General features: G+C 43.0%; 1 pseudogene; it reads right to left on the bottom strand.

Annotated features, from left to right (window-relative positions):
• Nucleotides 1-3,502: 3,502 nt before the first annotated feature.
• Nucleotides 3,503-9,398, bottom strand: LOC104663320 (annotated as a pseudogene).
• Between the last annotated feature and the right edge of the window lie 1,786 nt (nt 9,399-11,184).

Genomic DNA, 11,184 nt, shown 5'->3' with positions numbered 1-11,184 from the left:
TCCAGGTGAAATTGAAGGAAATAAGTTGGATAATACGAAGAGCTCCTTTAATGTAAAAGAACTGGTGCTTACTAGGTACTGGAAAAGACACAAAAATTGATCAGAATTAAGATGAACAAGCTCTCAAGGGACATAAATATGGTAATTGTACACAGTGATGGCAAAATGCTGACACTGAGTAGTTATTTGATCCATATTACATCTAGATTTCTGTAGCAACTTTTGACTACTTACATTTGTATTTTGGTTTATAATTTTTAAAAGTATTTCTCATTCTTTGTCCTTTCAATGCTCACATTATCCCTTTGAGGTTATGTGATTACCAATTGATTAATAACATAATAAATATCATTAAATGTAGAAGTTAAGTGGCTTTCCCAAGATTGCATGACAATCTACTTCTGAATCTGAAGTTTTCGAGGTCCTTGAGGACCCAGGAGATGCCAAATAGAAGACGAAAAATCAAAAAGGATCAAATTGTCAAGGCAGACTCTCATGAGTCATAGCTCTTATCCACTATCAAACTTTCCTAGTAATTCAGAGTGCAAGCAATTGCAATACATGGGCAAAGCTTGCTTCCCTGAGAGAAGTCTAACACCATTACCTCAGCTCCCCAAAGCCCTTCTTCTCTCACATAAGGAGCAATCTGGTCAACCCTAGCTTGTGAGTTTTCACAATGCATGTAGCATGTTTGTTACATAGTGGGAGCCATTTCAGGCATAAAGCGTGTTTTTTTACTCCACTAATTATCTAATGAATCATTTTCTCAAAAATCCATAAATTCCAGGTTTATGTACAACAAGTAGCCTGGGTAAATCAGGTATTTCCTGCTAAAAGCATTTGACATATAAGGTCTTGCCATTATCTTTCCACTAGTAAAAAGCCAGGAGTGGTAGCTCACACCTCTAATCCGAGCACTTTGGAAGGCTGAGACAGGAAGATCACTTGAGCCCAGGAGTTTGAGACCAGCCTGGGTAACATAGGGAAATGCCATATCTACAAAAAATAAAAATAAAAAATTAGCTGGGCATGGTAGTGCACACCTGTGCTCCCAGCTACTTGTAAGGCTCAGGTAGGAGGCTAGTTTGAGCCATGATTGCATCACTGCACTCCAGCAGTACTGCACTCCCGCTATACCAGAGGGTAGGTTATAGCATGTTTGCAAGGGTCGTTGTCCAGGGAATTTCTTTTTTTGGCAAGCACCCTCAGTAAATGGAAATTAGATGTTATGGTCCTGCCATCAACTCTTTTTCTAGAGTGAATGCTTTTTTTCTGAGGCTATGCTGGATATGTTATACTGGGCATGGAAAACATGTTTATGAAATTGTTGTCAATGTGCTAAACAGTATTTACACATGGATTTTGATCAAAATGCAATTTTGAGTTTATGTTTTATCATCTCTTTAAATGTTACTCACTGGGAGTGATCCTGTCCTGTCCATAAATGAAAACTCATGGTGGCCAATGATTCTCCAGTATTAGATGCTCCTACAGTCACATTAAATTGTAAACACAGTCTCAGTTCAGAAATTCAAATATTTAAATTCACAGACATTTTGAAATTCTCCCCTCTCTGCAGTTCAGTCCTTCTTTAGACTGAAAATCTGCCTGAGTGAGAGGCTCTCTCTGTTACATCCTGCCACATAACAAACTTGCCCAAAACCTAGTGATTTAAAACAATTACCATTATTTGTTCACAGTTCTTTGGATCTGCAATTTGGGCTGGGCTCAGCAGTGTGGTTCCTTTACTTGTCTCAGCTGAGCTCATTTACATATCCGGTTACTGACTGGCAATTCTCTGGGACACTGTGATACAAATTTCTCATCATCCAACAAGCTGGCGCAGGCTCATTCACAGGGTGAAGATCACAGGGGTTCACAGCAAGAAAGGGCAAGCCCCAAATGAGCAAACACTTTAAACACCTTCTAGAGCTGACCAAGTCAATCAGCCAACCTAGATTCAAGGTGTGGAGAAACAAACTGCACTTTTTGATCAAAGGATTTGTAATATTGAGTTACAAGAGCATATATTTAAACAGGGGAAAGATATGTGGCCAGTTTTACAGTCTACCACAAATAACTTAAGCTTCTATTTAACATATTTTGCTCTCTTATATCCTCTACATATCACTAGCTACTATTGAATTTCTGCCAGTGTCAAATAAATAAATAAATAAATAAATAAATAAATAAATAAATAAATAAGGAGGAAAGGGAAGAGAGGTGAGAGAATCAGTTTTTACGCAGCAGGGTGACTTCTAGCTCCCTAGACCTGGAATGATTAAGATTGACTCTTCCATGAGATGCAGCCATGGCCTCCTCAGTGGCTGTCTTTACTAGAGATCTCTTTTGTCCTTAACCTTGACCAGATACAGTTGCAGTCTGGTGGCTGCTTTTATGTCCTCTTTTGGCTCCTTGGCATCAAGATTTATACCTCCAGACTCTCAAGTAGGACCCAAAACAGCCTGTCACCTACTCTCTTTGGACTGCAGGACATCTCAGCACAGCAAAAGTTTTCTGGATATACCACCAAAGAAGCTCAGTAGCCTTTCTCCTGCCTTTAGGTTTCCTGGATGATAATTAGACCTCAGTCCTCAATTCCTCAATCTATGTTTGCTTTATTAGTCATAAGGCCAGCACCAAGTCTTTTTCTCCCATATGAACAAATTTCAAAGCTTTCAGTGTTTCCCTTTATGCTTTAGGTTAGACAGTGGCACTCCAATCCACTCCTTCTCCAAAAGAAGGGGTGGCGACTTTCAGCCTAGAGAGATGCTCTCCAAAGAAACATTATCACTAGTCTGTGCCTTTAATATTTTTTTCTGATTCCTGTTTATGTCTTTGATCTGGCAGAGGGATACAAAAGTCACAGAACAAATTCCATTTGTGAATTCTGCATATGGTATGTGCATTGCCAGGGAATCCTTATTCTCTTCGTAAATTCTGCATATAGTCTATGTGTCTTGGTGCTGGAGTCATTGGTGTTCCAATTAAAATGACTGGGGCAGGAAAGATTATATCCTGTTATGGAGGGAGGGAGGGAGGGAGGGAGGGAGGAAGGAAGGAAGGAAGGAAGGAAGGAAGGAAGGAAGGAAGGAAGGAAGGAAGGAAGGGGAAGGGGAAGGGGAAGGGGAAGGGGAAGGGGAAGGGGAAGGGAAGGGAAGGGAAAGGAAAGGGAAGGAGAAGGAGGGAGGAAGAGAGGGAGAAAGGAAAGGAGGAGGGAAAGAAGAAAGGGAGGGAGGAGGGGAAGAAGAAGGAGGGAGGAAGAAAATTTACATTTTAGGTATCTTAGTCTGGAGCTTGCTCATCTTTATTTTGTAGTTGTGGGCTTCAGTTCACAGACTAAACAAGGTGACTACACATATATACTTTATAGACTGCCATCTTCAGTGCTGAAATCTTTATTTTATTTTCTAAGATGAAACATACCCTGGCCTCTTTTTATGTGATACTAAAATCCCCAGAACCACCAAAACAGACTAGAAAATCCCTTCATTTGAACAGCTCATGGGTCTTGACTTGCAGGATTCTGAAGAGAAGGACTATTTATGGATGCCCAAGCACGCGGGCACACCTAAGGAACAATTGCATGGAAACTCATATGAAGTTAAATTGGCAATCAGCTCTAGCGTTTCTTATGGCAGAGTTGCCTATTGGGTAAATAGTATGCATTTTATAAAAGCATTCATAAATGTAAATTCACACAAGAGACTGAAATGGCTGCTTAGGGTTAAATGAAATACATATTAACAATACTTATGAATAGTAAATAGCATGCACTTTTAAAATGTGCTCACCGTGTATTTACTTAATAGCCTGTAAGAGTTCCACTGTCAAGTAAATAATACTGTAGTTGCCCTTAAAACTCTTTAATTACCTACAGTATTTGCAAAGTATGTTGTAATGGATTTCTGGTTTGTGTTAGCACTCCACTCTCTTCTCAAATTTGTTCCTTTTCTTCCCTGATTTCAAATACATATATATATTTATGAAAATAATTTTAAATTGGCATTGAAATAAACCACCCATCTAGATAGAATGGTCTTGAATGGTTTCACTTCTGTGAAAAGGAAACTTTTAAAGTGAGATGGCAATATCATGCTGACATCGTACCCATGAAGAGCATCTTGTACATGAAAACAAGTAAACAAAGAAGAGAGCCCCTGCAAGGTGGGGTGACGGGGCTGTTGATTGTGGGAAGATTATGCTTTGGTGAACTGCAGCCAATGTTTCAACCCTCTCCTGGGCTGTTCCTATTCTTCCACTGTATCACAGGGATTGGACCCCCACAAACTATGGCCCTAATCTCTCTTACCAACTAGTTTCTGGCTCTTTTAGGGCATGGAGAGTACTGGCTGGAGGCTGGAAGGCAGGGAGAAGGTGTAAGTCTGATTTCTTCCCTTTTCTCTCTGCTCAGGGATACATTCACCAGTGGCTATGGCACCCTACACCTCTGTCTCACCTTCTAGCCCACCCCACAGTTATCCATGGTTCCAGAAGCTATCTGTGGTCCAGGCACCTGGGCTCCAGTCACACAACTTCCTCCCTCTGATTGATGCAGGATTTTTCTCAATCCTTTCAGTGGTCTTGAGAATGGGGTGCCCTGTTTAGTCGACCCTTGATGCTCAACCCCTTGTGGGAGAGAGCATGTGAGTGAGCAAGTGTGGGATCTGGCTGGCCACTTAGGGTGCCGGCAGGAGCAGGCTCCATGCAAGCCCCACGGTGGTGCCCAGGTGGGGATGCCTGTGACCTCCGAAGCCCCAGAGGCATGCTATGGTGCTCTTTTAGCTCCACCATCCAGGGACAGCAGTGTATTATCAGCTCAGTGGGCCCCTTGCCTCATAGCATGGGGCAGCTTCCCTCTGTTGGCAAGGGCAAAGGACCAGTGTGACAGCCCTTTTTGGGTACCTGCACTCAGTGGGCCTCAAGCTCTTGTCCAGGATCCGAGAAGAACGAGGTTGCCCAGACACTTGAAGGATGGTGAAGGTGGAGAATTTTATTAAGTGATGGAAAAAGGCTCTTGGTGGAGTGGGAAGCTGGAGAGGGGATGGGATGGGCAGGTAATCTTCCCTTGCAGTCTGGCTGTCTCTGGCCAGCTCTTTCCTATAGTCAAGCCGTTCTCCAAAGTTAAGCCATCTTTCCTCTGAAGTCCAGCTGTCCCTCTGAAGACAAGTCACCTCTCTCCAGTCAAGCTGCTTCTCTCCCTCTACCAACTGAGTCTCCAGTCTTTATAGGCAAAGATGGGGGGCAGGGAGGGCCTTGGGTAGTTCTGGAAAAAGCAACTTTCAGTTGATAAAAAGACATTATTCTTGTAAATCCATTACAACATACTTTGCAAATACTGTAGGTAATTAAATACTTTTAAAGGCAACTACAGTATTATTGACTTGACAGTGGAAGTCTTACAGGCTATTATGTAAATACACGTTGAGCACATTTTAAAAGTGCATGCTTTGGCCGGGCGCGGTGGCTCAAGCCTGTAATCCCAGCACTTTGGGAGGCCGAGACGGGCGGATCATAAGGTCAGGAGATCGAGACCATCCTGGCTAATACGGTGAAACCCCGTCTCTACTAAAAAAAATACAAAAAACTAGCCGGGCGACGAGGCGGGCGCCTGTAGTCCCAGCTACTCGGGAGGCTGAGACAGGAGAATGGCGTGAACCCAGGAGGTGGAGCTTGCAGTGAGCTGAGATCCGGCCACTGCACTCCAGCCTGGGCAGCAGAGCAAGACTCCGTCTCGAAAAAAAAAATAAAATAAAATAAAATAAATAAAAGTGCATGCTTTTTACTATTCATAAGTGTTGAAAGAACCAATCAGGACAGAGTAGGCAAACAAGGATAGAAGTTCTCACTTTGAACTGCAGGTTTTAGGCTTTTCAGCTGGAAGATGGGGTTTTGTCGGGGACCTGCCCCTGTCTGCCTAGAATTTCTCTGCCTCCTGCCTCTATCATAGTCCTCAAGGTCACAGCTTCCTTCAGTTGCTAATGTCAGTGCTACCTCATTTTTTCTCAATTGATCTTCAGCTCTTGTAATCTAGTAACCGATTACCCATATTAAATTACTCCTATTGAATTCCCTGATGTGGTGAGCTTTGTTTCTTAGATGTTCTCTGACTGATAAAACTGTCAAGTAAATGTTCTTTTTTCTGAAGAAGTTGTCCACGGGCTAAACTAGGCACAGTCAGAGATTAAGTGCCTTCTTTCCTGTGCCCTGCAAAATGTCTCCTGTGACTTTGGATTACATCTGTTAGAACTCACCTGATATTAACACCTTTTTAAGAGGAAGTAGGCAACTTTAGACATAACGTTTGGATGGAAGAGAGGTAAATCTAGATATTCAGAGCCAACTACTTAAAAAGACATCAGTGCTCCAGAAATCGTATTAATGCAAATAGTGACTGTTTTGTTTGGTCAATTTTGATCATCCCTTACTTACATCTCTGGCATCCCCAGCTTCCAGGGGTTCCTGACTGTAAGAATCACTTCTTATTTCTTTGCCATTGCACCTCTCCTGGGCCATGCAGTTGTAATCTAGAAAGAACTTCAGGGCACAGCAAGTTATGAAAATCAGTGAAAAGGTGGAGGACATTTTGATAAAATCAAAAGTGTGTGCCTTAACTAGAAATATTTCATTTTTGTTTTTAAACTAATTACTGTGTATGAGCCATATAAAACCCAACTGCTGCTTCTTCCATATTCCCGACCTTCCTCTGCCACACTTTTCACTACCATGATCTGCCACATTCTTGCCTTGGATTTGTTGATGAAAAGAGTCAAATTTTGTAAAATATTTGACAAAATTTATTCTGAGCCTATTATGAGTGGCCATGGCCCATGACGCACCCCTCAGAAGATCCTGAGAACATGTGCCCAAGCTGGTTGGGGTGAAGTTTGGTTTTCTACATTTTAGAGAGACACGAGACTTTAATCAAATACATTTAAGAAATACATTGGTTTGGTCCATAAAGCAGGGACAGCTCAATGTGGGATGTTGGGGGTGCTTCTGGTTATAGGCAGATTTAAAAACTAACTGGTTGACAATTGGTTCAATTTATCTAAAGACCTAAGGTCAATAGAAAGAAAATGTCTGGGTTAAGATGAGGGATTATGGAGACCAAAGTTCTTATTGTGCAGATGAAGGTTTCAGGTAGCAAACTTTGGAGAGCACAGATCGTAAATGCTTTTTGTCAGACTTGAGGTCTGTGTTGGTGTTAATGACGGGGAGGTATAATGAGGCATGCCAAACCCCCACTTCCCGTCATGGCCTAAACCAGTCTTTCAGCTTAAATTTTAAGAATGCACTGGCTGAGAAGGAAGTTTATTCAAATGGTTAGAGTGTCTTAGAATTTTATTTTGGTTTGCAGATTTTATGGTTTCATGGATTGTACCTCACATCCTGGTCACACCCTTAAGTTCTGTGCTCATTCTCAACCTCACTTGTTCTTCATCAATTCCTGTCCTTCCTACTGTGTAGTGAGAAACAGACGGCATTTGAGAATCAGTTATTAGAAATCCATTATTTTGAAAGTTTTCACAGTTAAATTTTTCAATCTTATTTTATTAAAATATTAAAACATATTCAACTACTTCATATTTTATTTAATGTATACATCGAATTTCACCACTGCTAAGTAGGGAGAAAGGGGGAGAAGAGTTAGGCACTGTTTGAAATATTTTAATTCATTCCATCTTATGCTACCCTTACCCCATAATCTTCCTTTGTATGTAATTGACTCTAACAACAGTGCCTTCAGGAGATGAAGGTTATATCCAGGATAGGCAGGGGATGAGGACAGCTAGGGAAAGTCACTAAAAACAACTATCCCAGGTCATGGTACTTCCTGGAGCTGAATTATCCTAGCTAAAGGTACACTGGCCCCCAGACTGCTGGAGCTGGGATGGCTGGGAAATCACTGAGTCCATTGTCTTCCATTCTTCCATATTTATTAAGGATCTGCTCTTCACTAGGCACTACCCTGAATACTGGGAACAGACTGGTAAAAAATACAAACAAGGCTTTTTTTTTCCTCTGAACTTTTTACTGGCCTGATGCTCCCCAAAGGGTACCCTGCTTCTGCTGGCATAATGCCTCAGAACTTTGGTATCGCTGGTCTCAGATACCACTTTGCCATCCACTATCTGGCGGGTTGTGTCTTTTGGATGGTTTGCATGGAGTTGCTGCGGTCCAGGGCATCACCAAGATTGATGTCCTCGCCATCTTCCAGCAGGCAGCAGTAGGTGGTGATCTCAGCCTCCAGCTTGACTTTGATGTTCAGCAGGGCCTCATACTCCTGGGCCTGGTGCTGTCCCTCTGCCCAGGTCTGTGCCAGCTCTGACTCTAGGTGCAGAAGGATCCCGTTGAGCTCCTCCATCTGCAGAGTGTAGCAGGCCTCCACCTCCCTCAGACTGCTGCAAGCTAGCCTTCAGGTTTCTCATCAAGTCCAGGTTGATCTCCAAAGACTGGACTGTACCTCTCAGCTCAGTGAGTATCATCTCAGCAGCTCCAACTCTGGCAGACTGCATGGTGACCACTGTGGTGCTCTCCTCAGTCTGCTGAGACCACTACTTGTCCAGCTTCTCTCAGTTCTTCCAAGCCAGCTCGTCATATTGGGCCTGGATGTCTGCCATGGTCTTGGCGAGGTCCTGAGATTTGGGGGCATCTACCTCCACTGTCAACCCAGAGCTGGCAATCTGAGCTTGTAGGCCTTTTACTTCCTCTTCATGGTTCTTCTTCATGAAGAGCAGCTCCTTCTTGAGAGCCTCAGTCTGTGTCTCCAGCTGCAGCCAAGTGACATTGGGGTCATTGATGACCTTGTGGAGCCCATGGATGTTGTTCTCCACAGACTGGCGCATGGCCAGTTCTGTCTCATGCTTGACTCTAAAGTCATCAGCAGCAAGACGGACATTATCTAACTGCAGAATTATGCGAGCATTGTCCACAGTATTTGCGAAGATCTGAGCCCTCAGGTCCTCGATGGTCTTGAAGTAATGGCTCTAGTCTCTGACCTAGGGTCCCTTCTTCTCCAGGGGCTCCCAGATTTTGCTCTCCAGCTTCTCGTTCTTGGTCTCCAGGCTCCTCACTCTGTCCAGGTACGGGGCTGGGCGTTCGTTCAGGCTTTTCGTGGTCTCCTTCTCATTCTGGATGCCTCTCATTCCTGTCAGACCCCCGGCCATCCCCACGGCCAGTCCCCTGGACCCCATGCCACCCAGGAAGCTGATGGAGCAGGATACGAAGATCCGGGAACCAGAACCCCTGGCACCTGCATAGATGCTGGCCACGCTGCTGACAGGCCGGGTGCCGTAGCTGGACACCTGGACAGAGCCCAGGGACCGGTAGTTGGTGGAGAAGTTGGAGCAAGTGGTGAAGCTCATACTGTCTGGGGAGGAGAGCAAGAGGACAGGACTCAGGCTTTGCCGATGACCCACAAGGCTCTTTTGCTCGTGGAAACTCTGATTCTATGATGGTGAGGAAGGGTTGTTGATAAACATTGAACATGTAAACAATGACATAAAAATATGATTTTGGAAAGTGATAAATACTATGACGTTAATAAAATGAGAAGCTGAAAGAAAAAAATGAAGGGCAAGGGGCAATCTTTGATTGGGTGATGAGATAGAACCTCTGAGAAAGGATATTTGAATGATGGGAAGCCAGTCATACAATCCTCTAGGGGAGAAGAATTCTGTGTGGTAGGAAGAGAAAGCACTGAGGCCCTGACTACAGGCAAATTTGGTAGATTTGCAGAACATAAAGAAAGCCAGTATGACTGGGGTCACAGGGAGAGGGAGATAGGAAACGATTCTAAAGTTCGAGTAGACCACCAGGTGATAAATTACGTGGTGGTTATTTAGAATAGGCCAGCTGTTTGGATTTTATTCAGGTTCGTATAGATAAGAAAACTGAGGCTTGGTGAGATGAAATGACTTGCTGGATTTTACATACTTTGGTAGCTGTAGAGATGAAAGACCAGTCAGGGATTCTTTGGTGTTCACTACCTTTATTATTCCTGCAGTACTCATATTGATATATTTACCTGCTTAAAAATAACAATCACTTCAGCAAGCATCTCTTGACCCATTTTTTTTTTTTTAAGTTTCTGAGCTGTAGAGGTTTTTTAGTATCAATTGATCTGATCTTGTACTATTTGACAGAGCAAAGTCTTGGCAGTCCTTAGGCACAGAAGCACTCTTGGAAAAGCGCAGGTGCTGTTGGGAGCACAGAGGGCATGTAAATCAGTAAGTGGCATTAAGGTATCATTCATCAACTGGAGTCTGTTCCGAGTACGAAGTGGCGCTGCGCTCTGAAGATACCAGCCTATGCTGGAGCTGTAAATCTAAGGCCATGCTCTCTTATAATTATCAAAGATCCCCTGGCAATTTTTCCAAGAGATGAGGCATTAAGTCCAATGTCCTGGCCCAAATCCAACCCAGGAAATTACTTTTTGCCTACCTAAATTGCCCTTAGACTTCAATTTGAAATTAATTCTCAAGTTCTTCCTTGAAAACTATTTCTGGTATAGTGCTGCTGCAGTAACAGGTCCCATTGTGTGTGAGAATTTCTTCCTCCTCCTAGCCTTCTCCTCAGCCTCTTTCCCTAACCTAATCCCCAAAATGCATGCATTTCACTAGCTCGGAATGATAGGTTGGATACCTATCATTGTTGATTACAGTGATTGTTTGAATACATCTACCACTCTCTCTGTGCAACAGAGTGATGCAAATACCCATAATGCTGTGTATTCTTGGAAATAAGTTAAACTTCCTTCTATCAGCGGAACTCTCAGCCACAACGTCACCTGCCTTGAGACCATTAGAGTTAAATCATTATGCTTTTTATTTCTGTTTACATCAGTTATCATAAGAAGCCGGGATGCCCCAGTCATGCCTTTTCTCCTGGATGTATATTCCCAGTCTCTATCTCTTTCGTACACACACACACACACACACCCCACACCTACACAGAGTTCAGGGCTCTTTGTCTCTTTTTTCTGCATTGTCAAGTTTTTTTTCTTCTTCAAAATACTTCTTGCAGTCTAACACATTACACACTTTGATCATTTATTCCCCCAGTGGAGAATATAAGAACTATAATGAAAATTGTTTTTGCCTCTTTTGCTTATTGGCCATAACTACACAGTAATTGCAGGTCCTGTCATTACTTTTATGCACCAACCTAGTAAGTACTAAA

This window comes from Rhinopithecus roxellana, chromosome 16 (assembly GCF_007565055.1).
Source record: "Rhinopithecus roxellana isolate Shanxi Qingling chromosome 16, ASM756505v1, whole genome shotgun sequence".
Classification (NCBI taxonomy): Eukaryota; Metazoa; Chordata; class Mammalia; order Primates; family Cercopithecidae; genus Rhinopithecus; species Rhinopithecus roxellana.
This window is presented reverse-complemented; position numbering and strand designations above follow the sequence as displayed.